This window comes from Lichenostomus cassidix, chromosome 7, assembly GCF_008360975.1.
Source record: "Lichenostomus cassidix isolate B80296 chromosome 7, HeHo_3.0, whole genome shotgun sequence".
Taxonomy (NCBI): Eukaryota; Metazoa; Chordata; class Aves; order Passeriformes; family Meliphagidae; genus Lichenostomus; species Lichenostomus cassidix.
Genome location: NC_139488.1, coordinates 9,194,590 through 9,222,101, shown reverse-complemented (window position 1 = coordinate 9,222,101; position 27,512 = coordinate 9,194,590). Strand labels below are relative to the sequence as shown.

The following is a 27,512-nucleotide window of genomic DNA, read 5'->3' as shown; positions in this document are numbered from 1 at the left end:
TTCCCAGAACTTCATTAAATATCTAGGAATGTAATAAGCAAGAAGACTTCACTTCCACAGCTCTTCCTGACTCTGTTTCAGAAACTGAGACCTTGTCCCCCAGCTCTTGCCAAGGACATCTCCCCTTTCCCAGCAAGACTCAGGTGGGTGGGAAGAACTGGGAACCCCCTGGAAACACCTCCACATGTGAATGATGTCCTTGCTGCAGGACTGAGAGTTGGACCCTCTGTCAGAATGCTGAACCCACCGTGCTGGTCAATACTTACCCTTTCCTGGTGATGTCCTATACTTCTGTCTCTCATTGTCTCTTATTTCTGGAGGAGATGGGAAATGGCTGCTAGTGCAACATCTGATGTTCCAGAGCCGAAAACCTCCTTGTGGGCATAGGTTTTGTCAGCTGGTTGGAACCACAAACTTTTGTGACCATCTCTACCTGGCTAAAAAGACAGGGAAAGTAAGTTCTAAGACTGCTCTGAAAACCTTCTGGAAACTAATTTGCTCCTTAGACAATTTCATCAAGTGGTGATGTTCCAAATGCCTGACAATCTCAGCTTTCAGATGCAATGGAGCTTTTGCTGCTTTGTGTGTCCCTCCATGTCACAGGCGTACATGTTTGCAGGATTAATGCTGTGATTTGCTCAACACCCTCTGCCCAATCCTTGCATTTTTCTGTGGCTGAACTTCCTGCTGTCTTTGTCTGCAGAGGACCTGACTATGGTCCTTTCTCTCAACTAGCTCTGAATGTCAATATTCACAGAGGATTAGGGAGGATAGCAAAGATCTGAACCAGGAAGTTTGGACATAGAGCAGGTTATGGGATGCTCTCCCATACAGATATGTTTGTTTAAAGCATTTCTATAGGGTAGTGACTAAAGTCCTTGATGATCTAGACATAAACTAGAAGCGATTTGGGTTGACAGAGGATTACCTTGCTACTCCACTCAGGTGCTGTCCTTGCAAACATATTACAGCATTAGGCACTGGGGAGAGCATGAGGGGTGTAATGTGAATTACATTAATTCTTCATGGATCTGAAAATGTGCACCCACAGCAATTGCTTTGTGTGTAGACAGGCAACATACATTAGAATCTGGAAGTAGGATGCATCACTGAATTAAAAAGTAGCAGTCACCAGGCTGCCACAAGAATGTTTCTTGTGTTTAATTTGACCTTATATTATCACCTGACTTGTGTTATTTTTTATACTTTTAAAAAGAGCAGGAAAACAAAATTAATGAAAGAAAGATAAAATTAATGAAATATATAGATCACATTAACTTGTGATCTATATTGCAATCTAGAATTGCAAATACCAGAGACCCAAACCAAATTAAAAAGAGCTTAAAGTATAGACCAAAAATAACAGGCAAGCCTTAGAAGCCTCAGAGCCATTGAAAATTAAAGTATACCTAGAGGAAATTCACAGAAGAGAAATTCACTGGGAGGGAGAGATCTAGGAAAGCTCAGCACTACCAATGTTCAGGGAGATAATAGATCAGAAATTCGAGATGATTTTGCAGCATAGCAGTGAAAAGTTAGGGAAGCATGCAGAGTCATTATGATGTGGAGCAAAAAAATAAGGTTCTTTTCTGTGAGTTTTTAGATGTAGGGATATCTTTACTGGAGATAAGTGTCTGGGCAAATCGAGTGCAGTTCAAAGATGAGCCACAGAATCATTATTATAGTTGGAAGGATTTACATAAGATGAAAATTAAAAGACTGAAACATGATTTATTTGGGAGACAAAAAGAGGTGCTAGAAACTAGCAATGCTGAATGTGCATGAACAAAATGGAAACAGTTCTTTTATAAAGGAATAAGAATGATTGTGATTAAGAAAAAGTTGTTGGGAAAGTCCCTAGTACATTAAGATGTATCAGTTAGGAAGTAAAGTAATCAGTGGAAACCTCATGTTAATGACAATGCAGAAGATTTCAAACGAGGTTGTTCCTCACAGAGTATTTTACATTGCTTTGTACAGTCTTGTTGAGGCAGGCGAAGGTCTGGGTTGGCAAAGGTCTCGCTGGTGTTTCTATCTTACCTTCTGCAGCTGCTTGTAAACTATACTTTGTGGTTTCTTCCCACAGCTCTGTTTTTAGGGAACTTGAGCAGACATGCAGCCTGACTGCCTCGTTCAGGTTCTCTGAGGATTACTTTATTTATTACTTTATTACTTTTTCTATTTTTAGCTATAGTCAACAGACCTGATTTTTAGGAAGGGTTTTGTACAGCAAGATCTGACTTGCTTCCATGAGTCCTTAGAACCCACAAAGAGCAGATCCCATGGCTTACATGACCCACAACCTCCCTTCTCCCTTTACCTTTAGAATTTTTGAGTTGAGGAATAAGAACTGCAAGGATTCCAGATCCTGAATTGTACTTGGGATCCTATTACACTTTTAGGTCAAAGTTAAAAGAGTTAGGAACTTAGATAGCCTGTTCGCAGGCTTACAAATTTTCTAAATAATAAAGGAGGTTTCATAAAATACTGTAATATAATTTAAGTTAATTAGGTGACATATTCCATATTAATTCTCTACCTTACACATAAATAATGGCAACAGTATGTTCCTGTTTAAAAATGTAATGATATCTGTAATCTAATTTGCTGAAAGTATTTAACTATTCCTGGAAAGATTATTAATGGTCTTATTTGATTTTTATTTGTCCTTCTACCTGACATATGGCACAGTGCAGATGGTTCTGCATTGTACCATCTTTTTTTTTTGGTTAATTTAAATGAATGCTTTAATTTATACATGATTTCTACATTATATTTTGTCCCTGTTGAATTAATACTCATGTTTATTATTTATTATATTGTGCAACAGAAGGAAGCTGCAACAAGTGGGATATCTATCTTTTTCTTCTTTCTGACAAAGCCAGTATCATAGTTAATTCCTTAAGGAAAGGTCCTGACATTAATTTTCCCTGAGTGCAAAGACAGCTGCCTATCTTGCTGATTAAAATATTACTGCAGAGTTCTCTGTTCTCCTCCAAATCATTAATTCTCTTTTATGTAACTATTATAGAAGGTGTTTCTCTCTCTGATTTTTGTTTGTACCAAGTCAGCACAACAAGGTAACAGTCCAGACCACTTTCCCTCGCTGCTGTGAGAAATATTTGTGTTTAGTTTAATTGTGATGGAAGAAGAACAGCTGTCATTTAATTTCATGTGAAGTTATAAGTGATAATTTCCTTTTTCTACATTGGACACCTCTAAGCTTTTTCTTCTCATAATTTCCAATATTTGCTTGCTAATACTTCCTGGACTTTCAATTGTCAAGTATAATCTAAGTAAAATGACCCCCCTGTTCCATTATTTATTTTATGATGTTGTTAACTGTTAAAGTAATTTTCCCCCAAACATGCATAAAACAGACTAACTTATGATGAAATTTAGCTACAGCCTAAAAAGATATAGCTGGTTCATGCTGGAACATATTTTATGCCTCAAGAGGGGAAAAATGTAAATTGTAGCTTTTGCTTTAAATTCAGATGATTGCATAAAATACACAATTAATCACAGATGGGTTACATGAGAAAACAGCCCCCATTGTCATATATACTTTACATTCCCAGAGCCAAAGTGTCACTTGTAAACAGTTTAAACAGCAAGTCCCATATGCTGAAGTCTTGAAACCATTCCCTAATGGAAGTTAAATGGAAAACCTCATTAATACCCAGTAAGGCAGAGGTGCATCTGAGAGATTCCCACTGGTTGATTTACTGTGGCACCTGCCACGAGTATGGAAATAAAGGAGAGAGTTATTTTCAAGTACAAGTGCACAGAAAAGGTAAAAATTAGGGTACTCTGCTATCTGTGGGAATTTATACATACATGTTTTGAACTGTTGGGGGAGTTACCTTGAAGACTCCCAGGCAATGGGTTGGAAATCTCATTCATAGAATCTGGATAATTTTTTTTGTTATTTGGTTCACATAATAATAATGATAATTCAAGAAGATCTTCGATGTTCTTTATTTTTTCAAGCACAGTAGGACAAAAAGAGCTATTTCAGTGACCTTAAATATGAGAATTCATTCTAAGGTAGGGCGTTCCTAAGGCTACATATGGTGATCACCTACTATGGAGCAAACACATATTTTGTTAAGAAGTGATTTGGAGTTATTCAGCTTCTCTTTGTGCTTACTTGAGTTCAATTGCATACATGTGAAAACTTATTCCAATGTGATCCTCAGAGAGGCAACTGAGTGATGCTCACCAACAGCAAGTGAATTGCCTATAAATCTCATTGAACTAAATTACACCCTTTGAGTAAGGGAGGAGTGATATTTAGTTAAAAGGAGTTTTTAACACTCTGCTGGCTTTTTAAACCACTGCTGGATGTACTCAAAGAGTACTGCATTCATCTATAAAATAGGCAGAATACATTTGACTGGGCCAGAATCCCAAATTGACATTAATCAGTGTAGCTAGTCAATAACTTCTACAAAGGTTTGTTACTTTATATTGGTTATGGATTTGGCTTGGCTTCAAGGAACCCACTCATGTTAATTATTGGCCTGGATGTAGTCCCACTACAAGCAGTAGAGGAGTTCATGTTCAGGATGTTCATTTATATCCTTGCTGACTTTTCCTTCTGATGTTTATCACACTGGAAAATTTCATTAAAAGCAAGTGGCCAACATGTCTCCAGTCAGTTTTCTACATCACAAGGTGCTGGAAAACTCCAGAAAGGCTTCTACAGTGCCAGCCCTCCCCCATCCCTCGGCAGCTGAAATGAAAAGCTCCAGTGAGGAGGTGAAGAATACGAGCTGTACCTGATCGTAATAAGAATGAGAGCGAGTCCAGACATGAACAAATGTTGACACATTTAGTGTGAAGAAAATATACCATTACGAAAGAAGTGTCATATATGGTTTCAGAAAGCAAACAAGCAAACAAAACTAACAGCACAGGATATGAATTTGTTATTACATTCACAGCATTATTGTATGGCTTCCTAAACTAATTTGTTGCATGATGAAGAGAGAGGGGAAAAACGTCCTGTCTCTACCATGTCACCTTTCATTAAAATTGTGTTTGTCTGAGATTTTGTTATTTGCAGTTGCTCATCTGTTAAATTAGAAGTTTTAATTCTTCACAGTTTGTCACTTTTTTAATTCTGGTCTGTTGACACATATTTCTCTGCAATGCAGAAAGGCTAGAAAATGAAATTTAAAAGAAAATTAGGTGAGAAGAGGATAACGAAGTGAAGCATTGGTTCCTTGCTTTTTCTCATGAAATGCAAGATGGGTCAGGGAGTCTCAGATGGATGGATAGCGGTGGAAGTTACCACCAAGACATTGCACATGTTTCTGTGTTTCTCATTTAGGAAAACCCACTGTCATATTTTTGGAAAGCAGAGAGTATGGTAGGCTTGGCTTAATTATGTTGAGGAACAGGTAATTCCATTAAATCTCCATTTATCTAAAGGAATGAAGTGATTCTGAACCACACATGTCCATGTGCTGTTTGCCTCTTGAGGGTACAGCATGGCCCTGAGTACAAGCTGAAGGGAATTGTGCCTCAGCTGCTTTTCTGCCTGCTGAGCATTCCCTGGAGCAAGTGCCAGCCAGATGGTAGGAAAGCCCATCTGCTCTGCAGAGGCTGGTGCTTCCTTCCCACCCTTCAGCAGCACTGAGCTTGGGCTGGACTTACAGTTTGATTCAGGAGTGCTCGATGAACTCTTCTTGTTTTCTGTGAAGGAAATAATCTCCTCATTCCCTGAAAGTGCGAACATCTGCAGCTGCTGGAGTGAATGCACTCCAGTAATGTGTTTGTCCAGTGGCAGGTGAAAATTCAAAAGATTCAGATTTCACCCTGTCCCTGGAGTGTGGTAATACTTGAGTCATTCAATTCTGTTAAGGGAGAGGGAGCTTTTGCAACACCAAACTCCAAAATTGAAACTGAGACTGCCATTCAGTGCGTAGCACTCATCAAAAGGCATCATCTTCCTTAACAGGATTTGGACACAAGCAGCACTAAAATAAATTTTTTCAAGATTATAGCCAGGCTTCCCCAAAGAGAGGAACTGATTTGCTCTTGACTGACATTTTGGTTGGTTGTTTTTGTTTTCAGCTCCAGAGGGAATCAATGCAAATGTACCTGAATGATATAATGCCCTCCATTCAAAATGCTGTGTACCTGCTGAAAATCACACCAGACCAAAAGAGCCCCACCCACCTTTTCCCTTGACATTTGCCACCTGGCTGCTTTGTAGCATCTCATCTTCTTCAAACTTCAGCAGCCTTTTTGGCAAATTCAGCAGAACACTAATTCCTGATAAGACTGACTCATTTCTGAAAGTCACTCTAAAGCTGCTTCCTTGCATCTTTCCATTAAGGCCAGAGAAAGAAAAATAATCCCAATCAGGATTTGGTTTCAGCTAGCTAGATAACCACATGCATAGATGTGTGAAGTAATTACTGAAAATGTAACTTCTGGGCATAGTCAAAAATCTGATCTCACTGTAGACACAGCACTGTGTCTACAGGACCAGAATGTGGCACCGTTCCTAAGCACATGGAATACACAATGGGAAAGAAGAAGGGCAATAGAGAAAAAGGACTTTTTTTAAAGAAAGAGTTTTTGTAATAAGCTGAATCATACAGTGAGGAAATGTATAAATGCAGGCTTAGGGCTCTATGGCCCTGCATACTCCTAGAGCACACCATCCTTTATCCATGGTGTAGCTCCATGGAATGGGAAATACTCACAGTAGCCAAATTCTCCAAAGGCAAGAATAATGAGAGAAATACAGAGAGATAAAGACCCTGCTTCAACTCAGGAATGTGACCAATTTAAACAGGTGATGGTTTTCTCTGCCCAAAGAGAGGACAACTTGATCTGCTTAAATCTCCGCTGAGGTTCTTGAACGAATTCAACCAAACTTGCCAACTTTAGATGACACAAAACTCTGTGTGTGGCTTGGTTATGGTTCTTTGTCCTTTAGGTGGCCAGAACTCTCACTAGGTCCACAGGAACTGTCCTTGAAGGAGAAACTGAGACTTTCTGAAATGAACTTAATGAAAAATCTGTGTGTAGAATACAGCATCATGGACTAGAGTATTGTGTCTTTTAAAGTATTTGTGTCCATTTCTTTCCCTCAGATTTGAATGGCTGATTTTGTTACATCATTAAATTGAGTAAGGCTTAGAAATGGGTGTACAGAAGCTATTTCCCTACACATAACTACCATGGTATTATTAGTACATCCAGTTATATGATGAAATTAATTGCAAAACTACTGATCTAATTGTTGCTATATATTTTCTGTCATAATGAGGGATCAGATTACATCCCCAAATTCCATGCTTCTGACAAACACAGAAAGGGTCATGCTCAGCGTCTGCATTGCAAGTTACTTATTTACACCTGCACTCCAAATGTCCATGAGGTTTTCAAAATGTATAAAATAGATGACATTGAACAGCCAGATGTTTTCTACTCACATTAAAAAAACCCTATAACAGTGAGAAAGCAGAAGTTTTCTCTCCACAAATTTAAGGTTGGAAAACATAGAAAAATGTAAATCCTGAGCTGGATTTCTTTTCCTAGATGTATTTTTCTAGATTAACTGCTAATTATTTCTTTTTACTACACTTTAGAATCTGATATGCAGTAGTCTGAAGGAAGCAATCTAGCGATTAAAATGTGTAAATAAAATAAGGAGGACATTACTGCTTTTGATATACATCACTGGTTTGTTGTACAAACAAGACTCAAATACCATTCAGTATCTTGTAATCAAGGGAAAGTGGTAGTTGCATTTCCAAATGGTGTCCTGAATCTCTTCTTTACTCTCATATTAAACTAGTAGAGTGGCAACACACACTTTGGTGATAAATGTCATCATCTTGATGTTTTCCTTACTGTTTGAGTGAAATCAGAATTTTGATATAGGTACTTTTTTAAATGTGAAGAATATATAAAATATCTTAATTTTATTATGACTGTGGTTATACCACAATACAGATAAGATTAAGAAAGAAGCTTCTCCTATCACTCTTCTATTTATTTACTTATTTAGATTAAAAATAATAAATGATGCTTATCCAGGACCTTAGGCACAGTAGCACATCATTAATATTACAATAAAATCTCAGCAGTATTAAACTAATCGCTCAGTTCGACAGACTCCTACATAGATTCCTTCTCATTCTTTCCCTGTGGGAAGAAAACCCTCCACCCTGCCCCACAAACTGTCTAACTCAAAAAAATTTTTGAACTCAAACAAATTTGTTTGAACTCAAACAAATTGGAGGTAATTCAAAGTGTGTGAGGGAGTTCAGGTTCTAGAAACTGAACCTTTTATAAGAATGACTTGGTACAGATTCCCCTATTCTTTATAGTGAGGAACAGGATGCTCTAGGATCCCAGCTGTTTGCTGTTTAATACTTGCTGGTGAGATGTTTTTATTGTGTTTGTTGAGCTGGCTGGTCCACTGATGCAATTTTCCATGGCTACTATTGATAATTTGTATCTGCTTTAGACGTTCTGTTCATCTGCAGTGTTCTCCTTTTTATGTTCCAGTCAGCCAGTGTGGAGGTGGTAACAACACCCTGTACTGCAGGTGGTCACATGCATTCTAAATCTTTGCATTTTGAAGAATAGATATTATTTGGATTTCAATAAACAATTCAGTCAAAAGGAAAGTGTCACTCATTGAGGGGGCAATAAATCCCAGTTATTAGTTATGTAAATGTCACTTTTTGTTTTTCTGGAAAGGTAGGGAACTGCAGCCAAAACAAACAGAATTTCATACACATATAAATCAAATCCTTGAAAGACTTTTTAATGTGAGTGGAAAATGAGAGAACATTTGAATTTACTTTAGCGACCTATATATACAGGGACTTTTCCTCTTTAGTAAGAAAAATGCCTAGTATGGAAGCTTTGTCTGTATTTTATTGATTGTTTGAACTAATAAGGTGTATAGGGGGAGGCACAGATAGCCTCACATCTGTTGATACCTCATAAATATCTCCCTCAATGGCATTTATTGTTTTTACATGAGTCCATTAATTTAGCTGAAATTCCATCAGTAGTTACTGATAATAGAAAATGACACCATAACGATATGCAACTAGTATAATTTTTTTCTTAATTTGATACCTTAATGAAGACTTTACTAAAATAAGGATTGCATTTCTGTACTGCTTTGCACAATCAAACTTCTCTAATTATGACAGGACTTGTTTCATATGTTGAATTTCACAGGAGAGGTTTTCTTCCACACTTACACCCATTTTTCAGTTAATTATCTGTATCAGAGATTACAAGAATGAGGAAATCTGTTAAAACTATGACAGAACCATGATTAGATTTCAGTTGTGTTTCCTTAAGCTTGCCATCAGACTGCAGCACCCTGTGGGAATGATTTAAAGAGCTGCAGACATGAAGAAGACTGGGCAGAATGTTGGCTGCACACAAGGATGTCACAGAATCACAGAATATTCTGAGTTGGAAGGGACCCACAAAGATCATGGAGTCCAACTTGTAAGTGAATGGCCCATTCAGGGATCGAGCCCTGACTTTCACATCACGAGGGCAGAAGGGTAAGTTTTTAGTATCAGCCATGTGAAACAGGAGAAGCCAAAATCCAGAAGGAAACAAAGCTCTTCCCTTTGAGTTTACCTGGCCACAAAAATTCCTTTTTGACCCACAAAAGGAGGAAGCAGAGCAAGGGAACCACAGGGTGGTGCTGATAGTTCATTCCTGATATTTGCAGCATTTGATTCCTTTGGAGGCTGTCTTTCTAGCATTGGCTAAGTCAAAGCTATTTTGTTAATCATAACATCACTAATTTCCTTTCCTGCTGATAGCTGCATGGCGGTTCTGCTGCTGTCACTCTGCAGTAATGAAATGTCATTGCAGGTGGTACAAAATGTGGCAAAGTTAAACAGTTGGGAACAAACAGCCTTCTCAGTCACAGCAGTTCGATGGCATGGATTAATTTGAGGGGAGATTCCTACATATTCTCAGGAAGGTTCACCTTTCCTCTCATGCAAAGGGTGTTGCATAAAAGGTCTGTGAATTCTCACTGCTTGGGCTTTCTGTGAAGAGTGTGACAGAATTGGTTCCATGCTTGGCCTATTCTTTCTCACTAACACAATCTTTTCTAGTCACTGAAGCCCTCTTCAAAGGAGGGGAAAGCAACCCAGTCTGCTAAGGCAGCGTGGGGCAGCTGCATCCTGAGAATGGGTGAGAGAACTCACTTTGCAGCCCTCCTCTTCCCTAGCTCATGCAAGTGAAGGGAAAACAGGAGGCACTGCACCCTAAGTCACAGTTACTTCCCAAATTATCTCTCTGTGTGTCACGGCCCATATCTGTGTTGAGTCCAACGGCTCCTCTCAGTGATTGGAGGGTAATTTCACTTAACAGATGAATTCAAGGCAACCACAATCTGCTCCTGGAAAACTGGAGCCCAGAAAACAAGAAAGAGTGAATAAAAAAAGAAAAAGGGAGAAAAAGGGGAAAAAAAAAATCCCCTGTGTGGTCATGGAGTTGAAACCCAACAATTATAACTCAAATGCTAATTCTCTCATCTCAAGTGATTTCCCAAGGTTTTTAATTTCCAAAGGAGTCATTCACATGGCAAGGAATGTTTTAGGGAAGAAATTCACTACACTACTATGATAGTCACCACATCCCAGAATTATTTCAAGTGAATTTTAAGTGCTTGTTCATCATGGCAGCTGTAGGAATAATATACCAGGGGACTCCATTTCCTCAAAAGTATTTCTCAGCAGCTTCTGAGCAGAGACAAGGCACTTCTAATGGTGCTGCACAAGCCTCCTGGGCAGTTTTACGGAGCCATTGCACTCAGTCTGTGCTCAGAAAAATATTGCTCTCTTGTAAAGCAAATAAAACCAGGAAAAAGCTTATAGTGAGACAATATATCTTTTTTCCCTCCAATCTTCTATGCAGATCAATACAAACAGTTCAAGTTGATTGAATGTAATTTTTTGCTCAGATCAGATCAAAACCATAAAAACTAATGCACTGAGATAGTCACCCAGTCTTGCTTTAAACACAAAACTTTTTTTCTCTTGTAGTGCATTAATTAATCACGCAATCTGCTTGGTATATAGGAACCATCATTTACATTCCCATTTGCAAAATGTGTTAGGGCTTGTTACATAAATTCATATCTGATAACTTTTTTGAAGTTTCATTTTGACGGCAGCAGAGCTTGATGGTTCACTTTCTATATGCTTATGTCAGAAATTATAGCCTCTTAAGAAATGCATTCTACACAGTAGCTGAGTCTACATTACTGTAGAAGCACTACTGTATGTTCCACATAACCTAGTAAATACAGAACCATGTCTTTAAAATATCGGTAAAAAGAGAAACAAAAATAGACATAGACCTACTTGAAAAGTGTCCTACTTCCTCAGAACAGGTTCCATTAAAAATCTTAGTTAAAAGCCTCTATTAAGAGCTTTCAGGAACAAATGTGACTTGTGTGGCCCCCTGAAGTCTGATGAAGCACCCACCAGAGTGATTTGTAGCTCAGGGAGGCACAAGCACCACGGTGGATGTTAATTGCCATCATGGCAAAGTCTCTGTCTCCTTTTTTTTTTCCTATGGTTAACATTTTATGGGCAATGAACCACAGGAAATAACTGCCACTGATTATAATGAAAATGCTGAAACCTCTTAAATTACGGCATCAGGCAGGAGCAGCACTGATGTAATTACTATGTTAATGATCAAGTAATATTTAAGTACTCCTGTGTGATTTTGTAGTATTTTTTAGTACTCATCTCTAATGTCCTGTGGAGGGTTTAAGAGCTGCTGCTGTTCTCCTGCTGGGTTCCCATGCAGAGACTCTGATAGCTATGCTAGGCCTGCTCAGGTCTCACAGCAGGGACCAGGACTCCTTCTGCTGCTCTGCTCTCCGTGTGCAGGAGTTGCCCATAATCACCTCTAAGAACCCCTTCGATCTGCTCTAGGGGTCTGAAGAGGCACCAGCACTGTGATTAGCTTAGGATTTTTATAGGAGACTCAAAGTCTATGACTATTCCGTTCTCTGAGTCCTTTTGTACTGAAGGCAGAGCTAGGAAGGAATCTAGGTGAGGAATCAGAAAGGCCAAGGAAATGTGGAATACACACACTCATAATTCTGAATCTTCCCTATGCCACAGGCTACATTTGACACATCTCTTGCACACTAGCATTCGGTAATTCTTGAAGTATTCATGTATCTAGACACTTTAGGGAGGAAGAAAACAGAATGCAACTGTGGTTCCAGTCTAACAGCTGGCTCCCAAGCACACCTGCCATGGAGCTGCCTTAACACCAATGGCTCTTCCCCTGACAACTTTGAGCAGAAGGCTAATAATTCTTTACTGGGAAAGCAAGTGTTATAATGATATTACAAAAAACTTTGTTCTGGGTTTTGTCTTTTTTTCCCCCTGCTTCTTGTTTTTTGTTTAAAGAAGCCTTCTCCAGTTCCAGTGATACAATGATAGGTTTGCAAATCCTGAAAATTTACAATTAGGTCACAAGTTAAGGAAGTTTACTTTTAAATTGCTATTATGAAGTCCTAGACCTGGTAGATTTTTTTTGTTTGCTTTGTTTGTTTTTTATTTCAGCATTGGTGACCAGTGATGGATCCAGAATCTCTGTGCTAAGGCCACCAAGACCTTTGGGTCACAATGAAGGTGAGAGACTCCTGCACCGGTCACCACTTCTGTATTAGCTCCCCTGCACAGAAAAGGACCTGTATTTCCACTGTGCTATTACTTGACTAGAAAAATCAGTCCTGAAATTTTCACATGTGATATTTAATCCTTTCTGTGCTTGTACTGTGACTATTGTACTTGGGGAAACTAAGCCCAAAATGTCATGTGTGTGGAGCTGAGAATTGTGCCTGTCACTTGAAGGCAGGGCTGTCTGCAGACATGGTGGTCCAGGTAAAGTAAAGAACAAGTGCTGTGTCACATCATTGTTTTCCTCTTAAGAAGGAGCAACCCACATTCCCACTAATGAACTCTGATACCCTGATTCTGGTGGAGCAATACAAACACAGGACAAAATGCATCCTGCTACACAAGGGAAGAACAAATGAATGCAAAAACGGAGGATTGAGCAAAGTGAATCATGGAGGCAGTTTGTGAAAGAGGCAACACTCTCAGAGCTTTTGCAGTTTAGTCATTACTTACACGAAGCTGACAGCATGACAAGAGATCTTAAAGAGCAAGCCAATAGCCTCTCCCCGGGCTGAGCAGCCCAGGGAGGTTTATGGCTAATTAACTCTAACTGAAAGTACTCCAACCACCCTGCAGCTTTTCTGCACTCCTCCCTCGTCTGCAACTTTTCTATCTGTATTTGGAGCAACCACAGTATGTACTGACCTTGGAGGCACACAGGTACACAACCTGAGCCCTGAACAAGGAGGACAGAGATCTTCCCAGGAGAAATGAGGAACAGAAGGCAGGGAAGAAGACAAAAGTGACAAGATTACTGTGTGAGCCAGAAAGAGCAATAATATTAACACCAAGGCGGGGAGGGAGGGAGGGAGGGAAGGAAGGAGGGAGGGAAGGGAGGGGAGGGAAGGGAGGGAAGGGAGGGAGGGAGGGAAGGGAGGAAGGGAGGAAGGGAGGAAGGGAGGAAGGAAGGAAGGAAGGAAGGAAGGAAGGAAGGAAGGAAGGAAGGAAGGAAGGAAGGAAGGAAAGGAAGGAAAGGAAGGGAAGGAAGGGAAGGAAGGGAAGGAAGGGAAGGAAGGAAGGAAGGAAGGAAGGAAGGAAGGAAGGAAGGAAGGAAGGAAGGAAGGAAGGAAGGAAGGAAGGAAGGAAAGGAAGGAAAGGAAGGAAAGGAAGGAAAGGAAAGAAGGAAGGAAAGAAAGGAAGGAAGGCCATGAGATCCTTGGGTGGGTGTTGGAGAGTGGGTCTGCAGGAATGGGCATCAGAGCAGGAAAATTCCTCTTCCTGAATGTGTAAAAGATGCTGAGCTCAGGATCCCCTCCCAGCACAGCACAGGAGGAGTCCTGCACACCCCTGCACATGCCCAGCCATGGCAGGAGGAAAGGAGCTTCCCTGGGGGTGGCTGCTCCTGTGCTGGAATTTTCCAGCCCAGGCAAGGACTGGCCAGAGCCTGAACGGCACAGCATGGCACAGTTCATGTCTTGCATGTGTGAAAGACGGAAACCCTGCACTTCAATAGCTCAGCAAGGACAGTTATTATGTGTCTAAGCCATAGGGCAGAGAATTTGTTCAGAGGCTGGGAACTCTCAGACTCCTACTGGCCCTGTTCAGATTCAGCAGATGAGCAGCTCTATCACATCACCCTTTCTTTGCAGGATAAATTTCTGGAAAAGCACCTGACTCTTATCACCCATATACCTGTTTAGGGCTCTGCCTCCTTTTATCCAAATATCTAATGTGTCTTTGACCAACCAGAATTTTAGTAGATTTTTGACACGCTGCATTACTCACCCAAGGTACCTTCTCTGTTCTTTTCATATGTGTCAGGTGTACAGAGCTTGGCAGGGATTCCTGAGGAGTGATGTGCATTGCTCATTTGTTGTCCATAAACTGTTGGAAACACATGATGGAGGTACAAGGATCCCTAAAAAAAAGCCAGTAAACAACCAAGATAGTTTTGATATTTTCTTATAGTCAAGTCTGGGTAGTTCGAGGACAAATATTTGAAGATGCTAAATGGCAAGCAAAATTTGTTTTGCTGCAGATAAATGTCTTTATTTCTCTAATAACAGAGAACTGACTGGCAGACATCTTTTAGTATTAATAGATGCTTTTCCCATAAATGCAAATTCAGCAAAAGGATTCTTAATTTGTAAATGGGCATCATTAATTTTGATTTTCAGTCAGTAATCTCAGCCTGAGCATAGACATACACATTCTGCACACACAGAAATTTTTGCATCTTCTTATTCTGTTTTATAGGAAACTGTTCAATCCTGTACATTAAACTGATTTTGTAAGAACTTGGTAAGTATTGAAAGGAAACCTATTGTAAGCAATAATCTGAAACCAGAATTTTGCATTTTAACAACACTACAGGAGGTCCATAAGCATATTTCAAATGATGTTTTAATAACTGATGCTTAAATACTTTTAAAGCAGCACTGTAATTAGATGTGTCTCTTTGAAACTTTCAGTTAAGTAATTGCACACTAATGTAAAGAAAAACAGCTTTTCACTAAACAGTTTTTGCTTTCATCAGCTGAGATTAATACACTTAATAAGCAGTTGTTATTAAACTAAACATTCAATAATGAGTCATTAGAGCTATATTAAATTCTTAGGGCCAAGTGCTGCAGCTTGTGCTCCTGGAAGTGGGCAAGGATCCCACTGACTGAATGGGAGCTTTAACTGTATATGAATTGTAGGACTTGTCTCAAAACTAGCTTGAAAAACTAATAGGGAAAAATTATACTGTGCTGAAGCTGAGTTTGAGAACAGACGTTTGAATTCTTACCTGTTACTTTTGCCTTAAGTCATATACTTGCATTACATCTGCATATATTTCTTGCATAATTCATTATTTTACAGCAGCTAAAAAGAAGGTGCCCACCTCTAATGTAATGATATTTCAATTTAACATAACTACTCTAAAAGTCATCACAGGAACTAAGATATCTCTGGAGATCTTGCTCACTTTTTGTTTCTTGAATATGATCTAGTTTTTAAATAAAAATACCATTCATATCTATAAAAGTATTTTAAAATCACTTTTGAACTGATAAAAATTTTGTTAAAACCAACACAATTATGAGATTTGTTGGCTTAAAAGAGAACCTTTTATAAAATTTTTCCTCTTAGAGGACACAGGATACATTTCTAAAGTATGTATTTTTCTTCATTTTAAGGAAGCAAAATTAGCATCTTGCCTTTTTTGGTGAATTAGAAATCTTCAAAACTGATGGACATCAGGTGAAATACCTGAATTTCTAACAGCAAGTGGTCTTATGGATAATGTGGTTTTATTCAAAATGCAAGCTTGTTCTGTGAAAACTAGCAAATATTCTTTCATATTGTTGAAAATGCATTGGTTTTTAGTAATGACAAACCTTTTAAATATGCAGAGATGTCCAAACCAGCTGCAAACACTTCCACTAAAGTCTAACTATTTTAAAATACCTGAGAAAGTTATAATGATAGGACAAATATACAGCAGTACTTGGTAGGGCATTCCAATTAGGAAAGATCTGAACAGAAGGACTTCACTAGCCAGATGTGATATCTTTTAATTTTGTGGTTCATGTTGCATTTTTTGTCCATGAAATTTGGGTGTTATTGGGTGAATATTATTGGGTGAATATTTTTACTAGATCAGTATTGGACATAGGAGTTTTAGGTTTTGTTCTTGGGTATAATTTCTGAGCCATCTTTTACATTACTTGTTAGCAAGAATTAACTTTCCAGCTTTAAAGAACAAATATTGTACTTTCTGCTAAAGTGACAAGAATATGGATAGATTTATTATCCTTGTGAGACTTGAAGCTAATAATTTGAATTTGAAAACAGTATTCTGTTCCTTTTAAAGTTTAATACTTGTAGTTAAGAACAATTTAGTATAGCAATAGTCCTTGAAATGTTCAAATGCTTGTGAGATTTGATCCCTGAATTACCACTTTAAAAAAGGAATTACTCCTTTTTTTTCTTCAAATAATGTTGTTTGGGAGTTCAGGCTGCACAATCCACAAATGCCTCAGTGTGGATCCCAAGTGGAGTTTGTGCTTGTTATTTAAATGAGTTGGTTTTGAGTTTGTTAAGTAGAGTGGCATTTGAGCTCTCTCAGCCTAGAGCTCTACAAGGTGAATGACTTGCACAAGGACTCCATGGCGTTCCTTTTCAATTTACCTTCAATCTCCCTCAAGCCTTAAAAAAATCAGTTTCACTATAGCAAGAGTTTAGCCTTTAACATGCAAAGCTCACAAGCCCTTAGTCTTCAAAAGGCCAATTTAACAGGGACGAGAAGAGAACCCACAACACAAACTTGTTTTGTTAAGTCTGCAGGTGAACTGCATAGTTAGTAGAAATTCTAGATTCTCCCCAAGTCTGACATTGGAAGTTCGAACTTAAAAGAAGGAATGGTTAGAGGCTGTTTTCCATCAATGGATATACTGATATATGAGTTGAATTTTACTCAATATCATCTAGGTTTAAAGCAGTTTCAATGAATGACTAATTAAAATCACAGAAATATAATTAATGGAGTACGGCATTGGTTCACCAAGGGCACTAGTGGCAAAACATGCCACTGCCTTTGGTGAGAAGAACTGGTCTGTGGGTTTAGGGGAAATGATAGACCTAATTTCTGTGTGTCCCACTGATGAAACTGATCCATCTCATGAGACTGTGTGGTTTAAGCTGAAGAACATCACAAGGATAGCAGGGAAGGTAAGATTCTGGCTAATGGGAAGCTAATGATAAGTCATAAACAATGGGAATAATGAGGTTGCAGATGACTTATTAGTGAAAAGGTTGACCTGGCGTTAGGTATTGTCAGAGACTGAAATAGTTCATGCCTCAAACATTGATATGAAGTTTTGCTCATTGTAACGAAAACTGTATAAAGATGCTACAATCAAAGAAACTTCCCTGAAGATACCTGACTGGGACTTTGGACTGAGTCAAACTGCTGAGATTAGATAAAGGGAAACCCTATTGTTCAGTCATTTCAGGCTGAGGGAAAGGTATGCATACACAAAGACCAAAGCCACCAGCTGCACTAAGGATCATCCCTGGCTGAGTTTGGGGTGGGGGCAGAGCACAGCTCACAGAAGCCAGGTTGACACAAACTGGCCCAGCTGTGGAACCCCCAACCCCACAGGCCACATCCACGGGACTTTCACGTGAGAGGCAGCTGAGGGGGAGTCACAATCTCTCACAGACCCCCCAGAGTGCTAGGCCTGGCACCACAGGAGTGCAGATGATGCAAGCAGAGTCTGCTGCTAGAGACTGCCCCTCCCCTGGGGGGACATGCCTGGACATTGCCCCTGGCCTGAGTGTATATTAACCCATGGGATTCTGTGCTTTTTGGGGGGACCATCACCACCGAGAAGACTGGCTGGAGAAGATCAACGCGACATCATTGGGATCCACGGATGGTGATATTTTGTCTTTCCCTCTTTCTGTCCCCCCCACCTCTTTTCCTACTTCTGTTTTCCTGTCTTTTCTTCTCTCTCTCTCATATTTTCTGTCAAATAAAACCTATACTATTGATTGGCATATGGTCTCGTTTGTACCTTAATTCGGGCAGAGGTATTTCCAAAGAACCTTAATAATTGGATCATAACAGGTATCAGTCAATATTTTTGTCCATTATGTGACAGAAGATGGGAATGTGCTGTTGAAATTGCTCATGATGTGAAGCTGGAAAGTAAACATTACAAGGATAAGGAATGCACTTAGGAGATCCTGTATTATGAGAAGCCTTTTTGTCTATCCTAGAGAAAGTTTAGCAAAATGATTGTCTCATTCAGGACTGCTCAGTTTGGTGTTGTATTTGTGTTGTCACAAGGGTCCAGAATCATAAACACCTGCAAGGGCTCTGGCTCTAGTATTGTGAAGCACAAGGCTCTTTTAAAAGGTGGTGATTGTGAGCTCTGTGCATCTGTAAGCACATGCTAGCACTGTAAGATCAGCACGCCTTTGCTGGGAGCCAGGTACACACAGCATGAGCTGCACCAGCAGACTCTCCTTCAATAAGAACAGTGAGCACAGCCCTCTGCTCTCATTTTTAGGATGCAGGCCTAATTACCTTCAGGTCCACCTGATTGCATTCCTGTAGGAAATCTCAGCTGGAAATCTGAAACATCTTGCATTTCTCTAATAGCTGCACCAAGAGGCAAAATAATACAGGCTGTGTAATAATTAATTTATAAAAACAATCATAAATTGTAATAATATGCTCAAATGAAAAAATCATTACAGGTTGTGTAACTAACCTGATGTACATCAACCATCCTGCTCTGTCCCCTGCAGCTGTGAATACTTGGGCTGAATGTGATCTGTCCAAAGTCTCAGAGACTAATGCCTGGAGAAATATTAGGGTGGAATTGCAAGCTCACCCTCAAGAATTATTCTGTTTTGGTGTGTTGTTGGAGTCTGAGCTTAAGGCCAGAGTTCATGAAAGTATTATCAGACTGCTGCAAAAAAAGAACAGAAAAGCACAGCTACTTGAACTTTTCCACTCAAACCAATGCTTTGAGTATTTTCTGCATTGTTCCTGACAAGTTGTAAGTTACAATATCAGTCATGTCTAATATGTTGAAAGGTTGGTAAGTGAACTAATAAAAGCTTGCTATTGATCAGGCATGTGCCTTGTAATAAGAATCTGCAATAATTTGAGTAGCAATGATAGTTTCTAAGAGAAGTGCCACATACATAATGCCAGTGATTTCCAGTGTTTTCTGCTCCCTGTGGGAGGATGGACATATATTACTGTAATTTGCTGTATAATGATTCACAAGAAAGGCAGTTTATTGCCTCCAATCAATTCTTATCTGTCTTTTTAGGATCAAGACTACGTGTGATTAAACTTGGGAGTAGATACAAGGGTATGCTACTCACACTAAAAAAATATTTCAAAAGCCCTTTAATAATATTTGTCCATGGTTTTATTATTTTCCCTTCATATTCCCCTTCATATTTATTCTTTCCTCTTTATGTTTAACATATGTGTTATTAAGTCAATGAAATTTAAGAGTTGCTTCAGGAAGACAAATGGGTGCACCTTACTTTACTGAACAGCAGGGTACAGCTACATCAATTTACAGGTTAATGTCTGCTCTCACAGTGGGATAAATATGGAGTAAACGGGCTTAAATTGATAATGCTAACATCTTTTTACCCTGAGATTACAAAGCAGGACTTGGATTCAATAATTGCTGATAGCAAATGAAATGGGGAGGGCAATGTGCACTTGGTCAGCAGTGCACAAGTGACAGTTACCTAAACTGAATGCAGATTACAGCTACTGCTCATTGCCAAAGAAACCACCATCCCACACTGGATGTTCTGCTTCTCCCATAAGAGCCTTTTCCTGAACAGATTTAGCTTTCCATGTGGTTCTGTAAGCCTGCAAACGATGAAGAAATGAAACAAAAATAGATGAGTTGTGAACTTTACTATTGGATTGACTAGGCTTGCTGATAAAAATCCTGTATCTAAAATGAAACCATTATATTAAATTAATGATCCAGATACCATACAGCAGTAGCAATGTATTTTAGTTACAGTATTTTTGGTTGGCTGAATAGAATAGCTTATTTACTTGTAAATACTTAAATAGAAGCAAAAACATCCCAAGTAACTTACATGATGATCCTTCTTAAGAGATGATGAGATATTCACTTCTGAATCTATTCATGAAGAAAAATTAATACGAGTATAACAAGAATGGGTACATTTACCAGCCAGATGATGGAAAAAGATTCTAATAAAATAAGCAATACTCATAATAATGTCACTTTTCTTATTCAGAAATATTCCTGAAATGAATTGTTTGAGGTGTTTTTCCCATTAGGGATGCTTTTGTGGCTGATGCATAGACAAAATTCATTAACCTAATCTCCTATTGTGATATTGTTCCACTGACATCCTAACCTTGACCCATCTATTCCCTTCTGTATGACATTCACTTGTTTATTGTATGCTTGGCTCACCTACCTGTATGGTGTTTCCTCTGGCCACATGATATTTTGTAAAGTAGCAATTGTGTTTTGACAGCTCTGGTAAAATTGGTAGAATTATACATGATACATATTTTTATATATATTTTTAAAAAGACTTTAAATAAAAAAGTTTAACTGAGAAATTCAGATAGTTATTTACTGGACAGTACTCTGACCCTCAAATGACAGTTCCTTCAGCATCTCACAAACAAAGAACTAAAGAGATACATTGGACTTAATTTCTATTGTTTTGCAGTGCTTCTCGCACAGTTGCAGTCTCCACCCTCCCAAAACTCGTGAGCAAGGCCATATCCCCAAACTGCCATGATTTCCACTGAATGCAGGATAAGTCTATTTAAGCAGAGCCCACAGTGAAGGAGCTGGTGAACTGCTCCAGTGACTCCACAGTGACCTGGAACAGCATTTTGCAAAGCTGTGTTTCCTTGTGCACAGGGGTCACAAATCTAAAGCTGCATTGGCTGTGGGCTGAGGAACCTTGCAATCGCCCCTGCAATGTGGATTTGGGGCACTGAGGTGTCTGTGTAGAGAGTAGGGGAAACTTGGAAATTACTTTAGTTCTTTGACAAGCACCAGGAGATGGAGCTCCAGACTGCACAGCACAATTTCTTGGTGCCAGAACAATGAAACCTGTTATTTCTGCACTGTTAAATGCTTCTTTCTTTTCAGCTCATCATTTGCAGGATTTCTTTATATCATCTATCTACTTATGGGAATTAAATGCTCCTTCTTTGAAGCACTGTATCAACCCCAGGGAGCAATTGCTAATGTTTTTCTTGGATCTACAGCCTAAAGTTAAAGGAAAAAAAAATCTGATTAGGGAGAAATTGGAACAGACATTGATTTAAAACAGGTTTTGGGGATTTTTCTGGTAGTATAGAGTAACTATAAATCGATCACCTTCACAGTTTTATGAATATAAGGAAATGCTCAAAAAGTAAAATTCCTTGGAAAATACAATCAGGTGCATCCCTACTAACTCCCTTTATAAATGGGAAGCACAAATTTATTTATGTAAAAGCACAGTAGTTAGAAAGCGGAGAAGGAAACAACATGAAAGTCTCCATGATATAGTGTGTGTATTCCCTCATTGGCATTGCAAAAATGCCACATTTTGGGGGTTCTAATAATTTTAGATCATATTTAATCACTTCTGTGAAGAAAAAAAAGTAATTGCTTTGTTCAAAACAGTGAATTTTGGAGTTGTCTGAGAAATCACCGACTGCAGAAGTCTAACCAGAAAACCTGAGAACAAATTTCTAATAAATCCCTTAAAATGAACCCTTCATGAAACAAAATTAATTCAGTTTTGGTTTAGCTTCACACCTCATGAGAAGCCTGATACAGCAATTAACCTTGTTTTTAACTGATATTTAAACTTACAGTCTATGCACATGCTTTGATCTCTAATCAGATTTTTGATACTAATCAGGGAGATTGTGTCCAACATCCCAGATCTTCAAGTTTCTCAGAGCATGTTGCTATTAACATTTTCTCAGTAAAACAGTTACATGTTGAGAATAAAACTTTTAAAGCTATAAAGAGGCTTAAGAACATAATTCATGCTGACTTTTTGTGTATTTGTCAATATCTTTTCATGAAATCACATTAATTTAAACTGATTTTTCCCCCTCTGTGCTTTGTAAGATTAGAATATACAGTAAAAAATAGATCTTGTTTTTATGCTATAGCTCCAAAACTGTGATAATAATTCTGGCAAAAATAGTCTACAAAAGAGCTTTATGCTATAAATGTTATAAATGTTTGACATAGGAAATATGTGAAAGACCAATTATGGGCAGATCAGAAATATCTCTTGACATTTTTAGAGTGCAATGTGAGAAGGGTTCACCTATTTAATTATGACTTTTTCAAATAGGGTTCTCCAACTCAATGGGAGTCACTTCACTTACTGTTGTAAGGAAAGATAATATAGGATTTTTATGATGGGGGAGGGAAAAGAACATGTCTTCAGGCTGAAATGGTTATCAGGTTTTAGATCAATCACCCTTATGTGAATTTTTCCATTGGTAGCAAGATATTAAGATATTTACAGCCAACATATATCACACTGAATGGATTGTATGAAGAAAGAAGGAAAAATGAGAATATACTCAATATGCAAACTATCAAGCTTTCATTAAGAGTCTAAATAAGAGAGCTGTTAAATAACTTACCTCAGACTGTCTTGCCAAAGATTACAGCATGAAGTACTGCTGTAAGCTTATTTCCTTTTCCTGTATTTTTTAATTGGACTTACTAGTATACAATCAAAATTTTATTTTCCTAAAAGCACTTCTCCGTGCTGATACTCAGACAACCTGGAAAAACAAAACAAGAGCAAAGAAAATATTATTTTCCTGGTTTGTGAAATTCATGGAATGAACTGGCCATTTTGGCTCCTAGAATTATGAAAAGAAGGTATATTGTGAATGCCACAGGCTGCCCTCACATCCTTGTTACCACAGCACACCCTGATGTAACCACAGCACTGCATCCTGAGTGAATACACAAATACTTCAAGTGAAGTAGCTGCTCAACACTGCAAACAAAAAGAAGAAAACTCACTCTAGATAGTTAATTCAGAGCCCTGTCAGTGGTCTGACACCAGCACAGGTACCACTTCTGTGGGCTAGTCTTCTTGTTCTGCTGCTGGGTCCTTGAGCTGGTGTAGAACTCAGCTTCCTCTTCACACTGAAATATGAAACTGGGCTCAAGAAATGCCCCCAAAGTCAGAAAAATGTTAATTTGAATGTGTGCAGGTGCCCAGACTCTGGTCTGTTGATGGTAAGTGGTGCAAGAAAGATTACTAGTTCCAGTTCTGGCTATTAGGAGGTGGGCAAATAAATAAAGTACTGCTATATTTACACTAGTTCAGATAGGTTATGCAGTCATGAACAGAAGCCTCTTCTGGTCTGGTGAATTGTAAATGCTTCATATGTGAGACAAATTTCTGTATCAAAATACAGTTAACAATGCAAAATGAGGAGAATTCCTGTTTCAGTATGATAACAGGATCACACAAAGTGCTCTTGTTACTTCTAGAAAAGAGGGTGGGTATATATAGAACATGCCTGGTAGCAGCTTCTATAATTAACATAGAAAAGTAGTTAGCATTGTAATTCCCTGTTTTCAATCACTTATAGCTTTATGAAACATCTCCCTTTTGTGCTGCAATTTTCATCCTGGGTTTATGCCAATATCAGCATTTTAAACTATGAAGAAAGATTCTTCTCTATTCCCAAGAGGAGAAGACTGAAAATACACACTTACAGGGGTGACTGCTCCTTGCAATTCTGTGTCCTAAGTTTCTGTTGTTTGAAAGTTACAGTTTGCCAAGGACTGGACTTTGCCAAGGCCCACGACTTTGTCCCAAGGGACAGCGTTAATGATTTGTTAATATGGAAAAAGAATGCCATGTACCAAATGAGCTTATGCTCAGGGAATTGACACAGGGGTTTCTTCTCCCCACATTCCCCACAGGAAGGTTTGTTGGCTAAGGAAGTTGGAAAGATCTATGTTCAAGCTCCCACCTTTCTCTTTTAAACAGCACTAATAGTTGCTTATGTTTTTGTAGTAGGATACATTGACACTTGAAAAGAAACCAGGCAAAGTTTTCATATTTGTACAATGCTCACACACATACTTAAGCATTGTCCCAATTTAGAGCAGAAAGAAAGAAAGATTTTTAGTGTGTTACCAGTTTTCACAAATACCTGCAAAGTGTAGAATTTCTGATGTGTCTGCAGTCACAAACATGTCTGTAAAGCATGCAGTTTTTAAAGGTCAAGTAGGACTCTTTAAGTTTCTTGTAATTAGAATCTTTATTCTGCAAGGATAGTAATATTTACTTACTCTTAGAGTTAAGCTGTTGGTGAAATAGCAACATGAAAAAATTCCCTAGGTGTCTAAAAATGCAGTTTAATCCATGGCAGAAGGAGAAGTCTTTTGCCTAGCAAGCTGGTAGAACCCAGGGTGCTCTTTCTATTAATTGATGTAAACATTAAAAAGAAATTGTCTTACCTACACACCTATCCACTTGTGGAAGTGCACGCAGAGAATCTGTGGTATTTCTTTCTTCCACGGTCAATCACGTCTTTGCCTTTTAAACACTCAGCAAAAGTTAAGACCACAGTTTCATGGACAGTTTAAGTGATCTGCTAAGATCTTTCTTCTCTTCACCTCCAGCATCTCTGCCACCCAGGGAAATCCAGGAAATGCTCTAGCTGAGAAAAGAAAACAAAAACTTCCATATGAGCTACTCTTCCCTGTTTGATCTGCTGCTTTTAGGCCCCTGACTCTGCTGATCCATAACTTATTGCTCTGAGCCCAGTTTCTCTCCAATGAATTTGCTTCAATTCATATCAGAAATGGAACAGAGAAGTGATGTAACTCCAAAACCATTAGCTTCTCCCCTGTGGATTGGTACATGAACATGAAATTGGTACAATGTACATGAAAATGTACCAACAAACCAGCAGTGCCTGCAGATTCCCTGCCATGCCAGCAGCTGTACAAATAAAAGCACATATATAAAGGAGTCATAATCTTGGCTGAGTATAAGATACAGTAAGCAGGAAAAGCATCTTGATTGCAGCAATTTTAGCTTGGTTTTGGCCAGAGAATCTATGGATGTAGTGGCCACAATACAAAGACAAATCCATCAGTACTTTGTGTTCAGGAATAGGAAAGCAAAACTTTACTCACTCGAGGATGTTTAATATTTTAGGAGCTGGCTTCCATTTTCAAAAATTTTAGGCACTGCAGAGTCCAAAAGTGGCCAGATGCATAAATACATGGTAGTTTGGAAAAGGGGCTTTAGAAAGGCTCCCCACAGCTCAGGTGCTGACCCCCAGTAGATGTGGACGAGTTGATCACTCTTGCCCAGCACTGAGCACCTTGCACAGAGATGTAAAGGTGACCAGACACCTTTGCAAATCTGACCCAGACAATTTCTAGTTTTTACCTGGAAATCTTGTCTTAAATAAAGAGATAAGAAGCAGACTGTGGATTTTAGCCCCCTTATTATTTCCCCCCTCCCTTTTTTAATCTTTTACCTGGCTTTTAAAATAATTTTCTGCTGAGCAGCTCAGTTGCTTAAGTTGTGTATTAAAGGTATCTGATTTCCTGTGCACCTTGTGCATCTCCTAGACTATCCTGGCAGTTTAAAATGGGCGCCTTCAGCTGCATCTGAGTCTTGCCATTGCAAGCCTGATATCTTTTATTTTACAACAACAATAACTGCCTCCAACAGAATAAAATTTTCTCCTGATTTTGTTTAGTTGATATTGAATTATGGTTTCTGATAAGTTTTCTTCTTTGGCTTCATAGGTATCTCCTAATCCTTCCCAATTACGACCTGTACATTTAGCCCAAGAGGCCTGGACAGGAGTCTGCTTGAGCCTGTAGTACAACTTTTGGCTTTGATCCACCAATATTCAAGTGAAGCAAAACCCAGTTCCTTGTCCTCATCAATGGTGTAAATGGCCAAATCATCACAGCTGAGCCTAAAAGACCACTTGTTTGATAACCTATGGCCAGCCTCCAGGCAAAGAAAGACTTCTTTGGTAACATCAGAAAACTCCTGAAGTCAGAACAACAGAGGTTCAGCAAGTGATATTTCCTGTAAATTATACAGCATATCCCTAAAGATAGGAAATATGAATCTGTGGAATTAAATGACAGTGCTCAGTAAGATTCCATGTCTGCTCTTTCAGGTTGGATTTAGCCAGAGGTTAAGCCAAAGGCTAAACTTGTTCCTACTGAGCAAGAGGCTCTCAGCTGAAGTGTCTGATTACTGTGGTTGGATCAGGTTGAATGCTGGGCTTGGTGTGTGTTGCCTTTCTCTGCCAGCTCTGAGAGAGTGCTAGTGTTATCTCTTTTAAAATCCTTTTATGGTTATTGATCAGCATTTGTCCAAGAGCCTTTCAGGGAGCACTCAAGAGGTTGCATAAATAATTGGCAAAAAACCACAAAAAGGAACTTGGTGTGGGTGAACATCAAGCATTCAGTGGCCTAAATTTGGATTCGAGTGTTTCATTTGGATAATGGTTCATTACCCCACTAAAAGTAGTGGCCATTGCAATAGAGGTCTCTGAAATGACCAAGGGTTGAACCCATAATTCTGTTTTCACACATCTTCAACTTAGTTTAAGGCTGTTAGCTAATATACACAAACTTGTGAACTTTTCTGTTTCTGCAGACAATGGTGGTGTTATTGTTTGATGTACCACTAAGTAATTGCCTGATGGTTCTGCTTAAGTAGAAAATTCGACCTTTTCCTACTTTTTCCCTGCTACTATCAGTAAATTATACCCAGCTGAACTCGAAAAGCTTCAAGCTTTTATTTTTCTCTAATGAATAAGCTATTTACTTCATTAGAATGATAGTAGGCTTACAGAAGTAGAGTTTTCACATGGCAGTAAAATGGCATGTGAGTGGTTATAATGGCACTTTAAGATATCCTTCTTAAATGGATTACTTTATCATGATGCCTTCAATTATATGCACAAGATAGAAGGTTAAATATTGTTGGGCTGCCATCACCTTTACATATAAGAATATAAGGCATTGCAGTGACCCTTATAATGGTGATATTTGCTCCTAAATAGTGATAATGGCTTGCTGCTGAATGGCCATTGTGCTGGATGAATTCTTTTCAAGACCCAAGTCATACTTCCAACACTGTGCTCAGTGACATATTTTAGCTACCTCAGTGGAGGGCACTGGACTTTGATGACAAAAAATTGCAGGTTTGAGGCTTCCAAAAACCTGATATAATTTTATCTTTCTGACTAGATTCAATTCCATGATTCTGAGTTAGAAATTTTGTACT

General features: G+C 38.8%; 1 long non-coding RNA gene across 1 annotated transcript; it reads right to left on the bottom strand.

Annotated features, from left to right (window-relative positions):
• Positions 1–272: 272 nt before the first annotated feature.
• LOC146434486 (uncharacterized) lies at positions 273–20,065 on the bottom strand. Its single transcript, XR_014853272.1, has 4 exons — positions 19,938–20,065; positions 18,932–19,132; positions 14,451–14,583; positions 273–437 (listed from the first exon to the last, which is right to left on the bottom strand). It is a non-coding gene; the product is annotated as an uncharacterized LOC146434486 (long non-coding RNA).
• Positions 20,066–27,512: the final 7,447 nt, after the last annotated feature.